The sequence below is a fragment of the Panthera leo genome, chromosome F3, assembly GCF_018350215.1.
Source record: "Panthera leo isolate Ple1 chromosome F3, P.leo_Ple1_pat1.1, whole genome shotgun sequence".
Classification (NCBI taxonomy): domain Eukaryota; kingdom Metazoa; phylum Chordata; class Mammalia; order Carnivora; family Felidae; genus Panthera; species Panthera leo.
Genome location: NC_056696.1, coordinates 52,607,643 through 52,616,709, shown reverse-complemented (window position 1 = coordinate 52,616,709; position 9,067 = coordinate 52,607,643). Strand labels below are relative to the sequence as shown.

The 9,067-nt window shown below is 34.8% G+C and overlaps 1 long non-coding RNA gene across 1 annotated transcript; it reads left to right on the top strand.

Annotated features, from left to right (window-relative positions):
* The first annotated feature begins 398 nt into the window (after positions 1-398).
* LOC122212064 lies at positions 399-6,453 on the top strand. Its single transcript, XR_006198964.1, has 3 exons — positions 399-632; positions 5,762-5,849; positions 6,351-6,453. It is a non-coding gene; the product is annotated as an uncharacterized LOC122212064 (long non-coding RNA).
* Positions 6,454-9,067: the final 2,614 nt, after the last annotated feature.

Here is a 9,067-nt window from a genome sequence, read left to right as displayed (position 1 = left end):
GCATGTTATCCCATTTATTATAGAGATTTGCCATATTTATTTTCCATGATATCTCTAAAAGTCTCAGTGTCCTTTTGTTATATTTTCAAGAGTAAATGTTAGCGTATAAACCACATACAGGTCCAACTTTGCAATATTCTATTCAGTAATTATTTTCTAAGAAATCACATGTGATGACATTGCAAAAATGGCACAAAATCTTCCTATCCCTATGTTCATGTCCTTTGCAGTGTGACAGTTTTTCCTATCTAGAGGTGAGGTCTATTTCTCCACCCCTTAAATTCTGACCTGTCCATGTGACTTGCTTTGGTCACTGAGATATTAGCAATTGTGATGTAAGCAGTGGCATACAAAATACTTGTGCAATGGCACCACCCTCTTTCATTGCCCACGTTCTTAAAACTATCATGTGAATAATGTCAAACTAGCCTACAGGTGTGGATAAGAGACCGGATGGAAGAGAATTAAGATGCCTTGACTCATAGCCTTGCCAGTCACTGGACACAGTGAGGTCACCCTATATCATTCAAATACCAGCCATTTACCAGCTGATCATGAATACGTGAGACAGCACAGCCCAGCACCCAGGATGGGTCAGGTCAGAAGCAGAGAGCCAACAAAAGAATACTGAAGTAAATGAATGGTATTTTTTTGGCCACTAAGTTTGGGGTAGTTTCGTTTGCAAATTTTAAATGTTACACAATGAATCGTGTCATAAATCAAAAACAAAACACCTTGATACGTTAATTTTGTTCTGACAAAGAAGGCTTTTAATGTAATATGTAACACAATAAAAATGATGATGTAAGCACGTTCAAGATGGAAAATAAATTTTCAACCTTGATATTACTCATTCTTAACTGCTCCATCAAATTCCAGATAAAGTAATACTGTTAATGAAGACTACTTTGATTCCTTTTTCTGAAGATAATTTATATCTATTTTGTTCTTCCATAGTGTTTTTACCGTATTTCCTTAAGACTATTAACTTACCACTTTACTGTGTGTTTTTTTTTTATATGTGTGTATTCTTATCTCCTCTAGAGACAAGTTATTTTAAACTAGATAAGGGTAAGATTTTTTTTTTTTTGCTTTTCACCCTAATTCTTGTTGTGAGTAACACAGTGCTTGGCACATAAAATTATTGAGCCTTATTACCTCTAGAAATTCTATTATTATTATTATTATTATTATTATTATTATTATTATTTATTATTGATGTGTGGTCTAATTTCAGTACCATGATTCAAAACTTATTCTTTGAAGTAAATTTGTATGGAATACCTCCCATAAGGGGCATTTCCTAGACTTTACTTGAATAAATATTGAAACCTTGATATAAACTAAAGATAAACACTGGGGAGTATCTTGTGAAGGTCTTGTTTACCCAACTTTTGTGATAGGTGTGCTCAATGCTACACGGGTATTGTTTCATTCAGACCCTCTCATATGTGTATATGAACTTATGTATATACACATATCTATAAACATCTAAATTTCCCATCTGTATCTATATTAAAATAACATGAGTTCACACTCATGTCTTCAACTTTAACCCATTAACACCCATGGATCATTCTATTCTCTTGCTTATCTGTAAACTCTCACTGGGAAAGTTAAGAATGCTGGCTCACATTGCTTAAGTTTTCAGTTCCAGTCTACTTACGTAGTGGTATCAAAATCGTTAACCCATATGCCCTTGGGATACTTTATCAGCTAGAGCAAAGTGCGTATGTTCAGTTCCCTTTGCTTTTAACTTACAGACTCAATTCATTTCTAAGATTACTGGGGTCAGCACCTTTCTTCCACCTACTTCAGTGAGGTGTTTCATACATTTGTAATACAGTTAAATTCTCTTGTCACAGTCTATATTCTTTACTGGGATTCCCTGAACTCCTAAATGATTCTTTTAAATTTGCATACATTAAGTTTCACTCTTTGTGCTATAAATTTCCATGAGTCTAACAAATGTATAATGTCATATTTCACGGTTACAATATCATGGAGAACAGTTTCACCAGCCTAAAAAATCTCTTGTGCTTCACCTACTCATCTTTCCCACAATCACCCAAAGCCCTGGCATCTACTGAAATTCTTTGCTATCTCTATAGTCTTAACTTCCAGAAAGTCCTATGAATACAGTCATATACTATGTAGACTTTTTAGACCGGCTTCTTTTGTTTTTGTTTTTTTACATAGTTAAGTCAAATTTATTTCATGAATGTAATGACTATTTTATTTTTAATTATAATTTTTTATTTTATTTTAACTCCAGTATAGTTAATTTATAGTATTATGTTAGTTTCAGGTGTACAATATAGTGATTTGACAATTCTATATATGATTTGACAATTCTATACAATACTCAGTACTCATCAAGATCAGTGTAATCTTTTTTTTTAATTTTTATTTATTTTTGAGAAATAGAGTAGGAGTGGGGAAGGGACTGGGAAAAAGAGAGACACAGAATCCAAAGTAGACCCCAGGCTGGGAGCTGTCAGCACAGAGCCGGAGGCGGGACTAGAAATCAGGAACCACAAGATCATGACCTGAGCCAAAGTCAGAAGCTTAATCAACTGAGCCATCCTGATGCCCCAAGATAAGTGTACTCTTAATCCCCTTCATCTATTTCACCCATCCCCCCACCTATCTCCCCTCTGCTAACCATCTGTTTTCTATAGTTAAGAGTCTATTTTTTGGTTTGTCTCCCTTTTTCCCCCTTTATTCATTTGTTTTGTTTCTTAAATTCCACACATGAGTGGGGCTTCTTATATAGCAATTTAAACTAAATCTATCTCCTGTCTTTTTGTGTTTGATGCTTTTTTAAATTAATAAACTTTATTTTTTAGAGCAGTTTTAGAAACCTAAAAGAAAAATTGAACAGAATGCGGAGTTCCCATATACTTCCTTTGAACACATTAGTGTAGTACATCTATACAATTGATGAACCAACATTGACACATTATTATTAACCAAAGGCTCTAGTTTACATTGGGGCTTACTCTTTGTGTTGTAATGTAATATGAGTTTTAACAAATGATTCGTGTCATGTATCCACCATTACACTATTGTACAAAATAGTTTCACTGGTTTAAAAATCCTTTGAGCTTCCCCCTAGTCTTCCTCTCTCCCACTATGCTAAACCCTTGGTAGTCATTGATCTCACTGTCTTTTTAGGTTTACTTTGTGTTTTTTATATAATTGGAATAATATAGCATGTAGACTGTTTAGACTCTCTTCTTTCACTTAGCAATATGCATTTGCGGTTCTTCCACGTGTTTCCTGGCTGGAGAGTTCATTTCATTGTATTTTATAATAATATTGTATTATGTGGACATATAATTTGTTTAATTATTCATCTATTGAAGGAAATCTTCCGATTTTTTCAGTCATGAATAAAGTGTCTAAAGATACTGATGTGTAGCGTTTAGTGGTGACATAAATTTTCAACTCATTTGGGTAAATATCAAGGAGCACAAACTAAGAATATGGTTTGGGTTTTGTTTTTTGTTTGTCTGTTTGTTTGTTTTTATACAAAAATGTCTATGCTGTCTTCTAGAGAGGCTCTTTGTGTATTTCAAAAAGTGGTTTTCAATTTTAGTACATTCAAAATATCAATTTTTTCAAATGGAATATTCTTTTGGTGTTGTATCTACAAACTCATTGTCAAATCCAAAATTAAGGAACTTCCTTCCCATGTGTACTTTGCGGAGTGTTTTTATTATTGTGGGTGTTGGGTTTTGTAGAATTATTTTTTGGCATCAATTAAGATGATTTTTTAAGCCATTGTGGATCACATTAATTGATATTCGAATGTTGAAACCAGTCTTATATGCCTTAAATAAATCCCACTAGGGGTAGAGTATAATCTTCACACATTATTGGACTTGATTTGTTAATATTTTTTTGAGGATTTTTGCCTCGATGTTTTTTGAGAAATTTTGTTTTGCAGTTTTCCTTTCTTATAATGTCTTTATCTCACTTGGTATTAGGTTTATGCTGACCTAATTGAACAAGTTGGACAGTGGTTCTCTGCTTCCATTTTCTGGGTAAAATTATAGAGAATTGGTATAACTTCTTCTTTATATGTTTGATAAAACTCATCAGGAAAACTATCTGTACCTGATGTTTTCTCTTTTGGAAGTTATTAATTATTGACTCAGTTTTTTAATAGATATAGGCCTTTTCAAATTATGCATTTCTCCTTAAGTGAGCTTTGGGAGTTTTTGGCTTTTTTTGTGTTTATCAGGGAATTGGTCCCTTTCCACTAAGTTATCAAATTTATGGCCATAAAGTTTTCATAACTTACCCTTATTATACTTTTAATATCAAAGGGATACATGGTGATATCCCTTTTTCATTTATGATTTTAGTAACTTTTGTCTTCTTTTTTTAAATTATTATTATTCTTTGTTAGCCTGGTTAGATTATTTCAAATCTCACTTATCTTTTCAAAGAAACTACTTTGATTTCATTGATTTTTTTTTCTATTGATTCCCTGGTTTTCAATTTAATTTATTTCTGGTCTAATTACTATTTCTCTTCTTCTGCTTGCTTTAGGCTTACATTGTTATTTTGTTTTATAGCTTCTTGATGTGCAAAGTTAGGTTATTGATTTGAGAACCTTCTTCTTTTCTAATATATGCATTCAATGCTATACATTTCCCTGTAAACACTACTTTTGCTGCATCCCACAAATTTTGACAGCTTGTAATTCACTTTAATTTGCCTCAAGTATTTTTAACTTCTTTTGAGATTTCTTCTTTGGCCCATGTCTTATTTAGGAGTTTGTTCAGTCCACATCAGAATTGAAATCAAAATTCTTTTTTTGCATTTTTATTCTGTGATTCACTTACATCAGAAAATTAAATTAAAAATTATGACTATCTTGATGGTTTGGATAAGGTTTCCATTTACTAGAGAAAGCTTTTTGTTTATTTATTTATGTTTATTTGGGGAAGAGGTAAAGATTAACAGTTCGATGTCTGACCGTCTATCTTTATCCTAGAGACTCCTTGATCAACTAGACATGTCCAAATGTTCCTGCTAGTTATTACTGTGACTCACCACACTTTATCTCCTAAGTTAAACTCTCCTAATTGTTCTTAAGAATCCTTTTCAGTGGGAATGTCATTATCCATCTATCTTGCTTAAAGAGAACAAACACCACAGTACTTTTAAGATACTGGTGTTTCATTCTTTGTGGTATTTCTCAATGTCTTTTTAATGAAGATATTTTCTGTGGCTTCCTGCAGGCAATAGTTGAGTGCTGGCAGAGAAAGTCACACGTAATACATCCATTCTAACATTTCTACCTCTCCACATAACATGAAGGAATCTGGCATTTTCGTTTTATTTAGCAAAGTCACACACTGGTCCACTTTTCAGTCAAGAAATTGTTAACAATCAATTACTCTCAGACCTTTGTGTTAACACATTGAATTTAGAATGTCTGATAGCTGCATCCATATCAGCAAATTGATCATATCTGAAACTGCACCTCTCCCCTTTATGTTCCCAGAACCACATGTATTCCACAGATCTGCAGCTAACCAATTTGAAAAATCTTGCAATTATGTATATTGCTGTGAAAACCTTTTCTTAATTTGCTTTATAAAGTGCTCCCTCCCTCACACGAAGCTCCTACTGGGATTTGACTCTATTTGTAAGTCTAGCAAGATGACATTTTGAGGGTGGACATCAGGATTGGATTCCTCTTGCCAGGTAACAGTCTCAGGTAGGTTTTTATTTTGTTTTAAAGGGTCTTAAAACAAGGCAGAAATATCTTCATTGTGCAGAGGAGGAGGTTAGCAATGGAGAGTCAGTGAAGTTTGTGGATCCAGGAGAATGTGAGTCATTTGAATCATCTGAATCTTCCCATATGTCTTTATTCCATTCCATTAGAATCCATGGAGTTATATTCTTTCTTAGCAACAACCTATCTTTCCATTAAGGAATCTGGTTAAGGTTTAACTAAAAAAAATATTGAATTCCAAAAATTCACAAAAGCAAATGTTGAATTTACTTTTTTGGCTACATTAATGCTTTGGCAGCAAATATTAAGATTCTTTATAATGCTTATACAAATTTCATGGTTCTCAGACTATGCCTTGATCTGAAAATTTTGGATTTTGCATATATCATTCCTTTTCTGGAAGCCCTCCTGCGTAATTAAAAGCATGAAATCAATCTCTCACTCTTATACAATTTATCTGAATAGCCTCTTGGTTCCCCTACAGCTTTGCTTTCAACAAGTATTTTATTCAGAGCAGTTACATGGAATTTATTTATTTTGTCACTGCATGCCATGTGATAAAGTCTCACGCTAGCTAAATTCTTACTGTCTTCAGGATTGACCCGAGCAGAAAACAAAGTGCAATCTTCCCATGAACGGAAGGTATGTTGCCTGCAACCATGTATAGTCCTACTTATGTATGCTCTGGGAACTTAGCTGCAACAAGAAAATTCACTTTGCCTAATTCATGCAAAAAAATAGGATTTGTTTTAAAAATTAGGAAAAGCTTGATAGATAAAAAGTTCACCGGGATAATCCTGATTCTCTTCCTCTGGAAACCGTTGTCAAGTCCCACCACAGAACTAGCCTTTTGAGGAAACTGCTGGTGCTGTGCTTTCCATCATCAAGCGGAAGATGAAAGGTGCTCATCTTTACAAAGCCACTTCTCAGCCACTTCTACTTCTGCCTCAGCAGGTCAATCAATCACACAACTCCTGACGTTCTTCTCATTCTTTATTACCATCTGTAGTGGCAACACTGGAGTTGCAGCACAAAGTCCTTGCCGCCAGTCAGTTAGTATGAATGAAATTGTATGAATGATTGGAAAAGTGTAAGTCACATATCCACCTTTAATTTGCTAGGGAACCTGAGAATTCAAATTCTGGTTTCTACGTCTGAGAGACAGAACCAATGGAAATTTCCCCAATTATGGAAATGCTATTCAAGAGGTGATCATTAATATGACAAATGTCAGTTACAATAACCAGCTACTACTGTTAGACTCACTCTTCCTGTTGTGCTTACCCATTATGATTTTTTTGAGCCACCTTTGCTTTTGCCTCATTTCCAGGGAAGCCTCTCACAGCTGGAAGTTTGTCTCCTTTCCTGTTCTCTTGAGTAAATCTAATGCATGATATTAGTATAAGCAAGGAATATAGGGAATACCAGCAAACAGCTATTAATAAGTGTGAAATAGAGTTTTATTCTCTGAATTTAGACTCTAATTTAGACTCAGTCATAAGACTGAGCATTGATGCTCTTTGGTTTTGAAAATTATCCCACCTTTAGAAAGGATTCCTTCTTTGGCCTTAGGCCAGAATTAATGGTGTGAAGAGAGCACAGCATTAAGAAAGAGCCCAGCTCCACAATGCTGGTGTTGGTCTCTACTTTTGCCAGCAGTGGGCCTACCACACCTATTATTAAAAGAAGTGCTAACGCAGCAGAGCAAGCAGCAACAGAGACAACATCAGCAGGAAAACCCCAACTGCCAGGAAGAGCATATAATTATCTCTGCCCTCTAGAGCACGATTTCTTAACCAAGGATTGTTGAAAAATACACACGCTGAGTCCCACTCTGTCCAAGGTACTGATTTGGTAGGTCTGAGCTAGTGTTTAGGCACCTATAATTTATAACCATACAAACAAATAAATGTTTCACATGAATCTGAGATATGATCTTTGTTTAAAAATACTGCTGTTAGGGGAGAAAAGATACCTTTTTTTGTGGAAAGAAGCATGAGAGGGCTGATATTCTCTATTTGGTTAATATCTACAGTGAAAGACAAAATTGGGAGTAATTAGTGTGCATGCCTTCAGTTGTAATCTGAGAAGAAACCTTATGTAGAATGGGAGGATGAGTGGGGCATAAATGGTCAGAAAGAATTAAAGCTCTAGGGGCACCTGGGTGGCTCAGTCACTTAAGCATCTGACTTCAGCTCAGGTCATGATCTCACAGTTGGTGGGTTCAAGCCCTGCATTGTACTCTCTGCTGTGAGTGAGGAGGCCACTTCGGATCCTCTGCCTCCCTCTCTCTCTGCCCGTCCCCCACTTGTTCTATCTCTCTCTCTCCCTCCCCCACCTCTAAAATAAATAAACATTTTAAAGAAAATAATTACAGCTCTTCTTCAGTATTCTGGCCACCAAAATACTGAAATGATCATAAAAGTATCCGAACTCTCACTACAGCAAACAGATAGTAACGTTTTTAAATATTTTAAGTTACAGAGTTTTGCTGTATATTCAACGTTTCTTCAGCTCAATTCTATTTGCTAATAATATTTCTTTGTAAGGTAGCCATTAAGTTGAATGGTTAATCTTCAGGTAGGAAATAGAATCTTTGGGCTATCTTTTCAGAAGATAGTTGATGGTACGTTTTATTTACCCATACGAGATATTTGCTTCCCATTACTTTGAACACAAACAATTCTACAAGATAAAATGTAGGAATAGGTCCATGGATGTGCAAACTCTAATAGAACATAAATTAGTATTTTGTATTTGATCATTTCTCCATTTAGTTATCTTCTCTTAGGTTGTAAATCTTAAATTAAGGTTGTAAATTAAATGAAAACTAGACAGATACTACTCCTCACACATTTCCTTGTAACAGCCTTTTTGGAAATTTAAAGAGAATCAGAAAGTTTTACTTTCCCAAGTATACCATCGTACATCCAGATATTAATTTTAGCCTCAAAGTTCCTGATCAAATTGATAAGATCTTTATAGGAAGAAAAACTATAGGGTTTTGAAACCTGAACGACAAAGACTGTGGCAGGCACAGATCTTAACCTCTATGTATTGAGGGCAGAGTTAAGTTGATTAGTTACCTGGGTTTGATATGGGGGACTCTGTTTCTGTTGACCCCTTTTGTTCAGTGCCTCATGGATAAGGCTGGAGAGTTTTTAATCTCACATATTCTATCACAGTCTCCATTAGAGATGTAATCACTCAACTGTCAAATCTATTTTGAAAAGGATTTTGGAGAGAGAATACAGCGATTTATTCTTCACTTCTCTGAAATGATCTTTTCTGAAAATCGCACTACAAGCATAC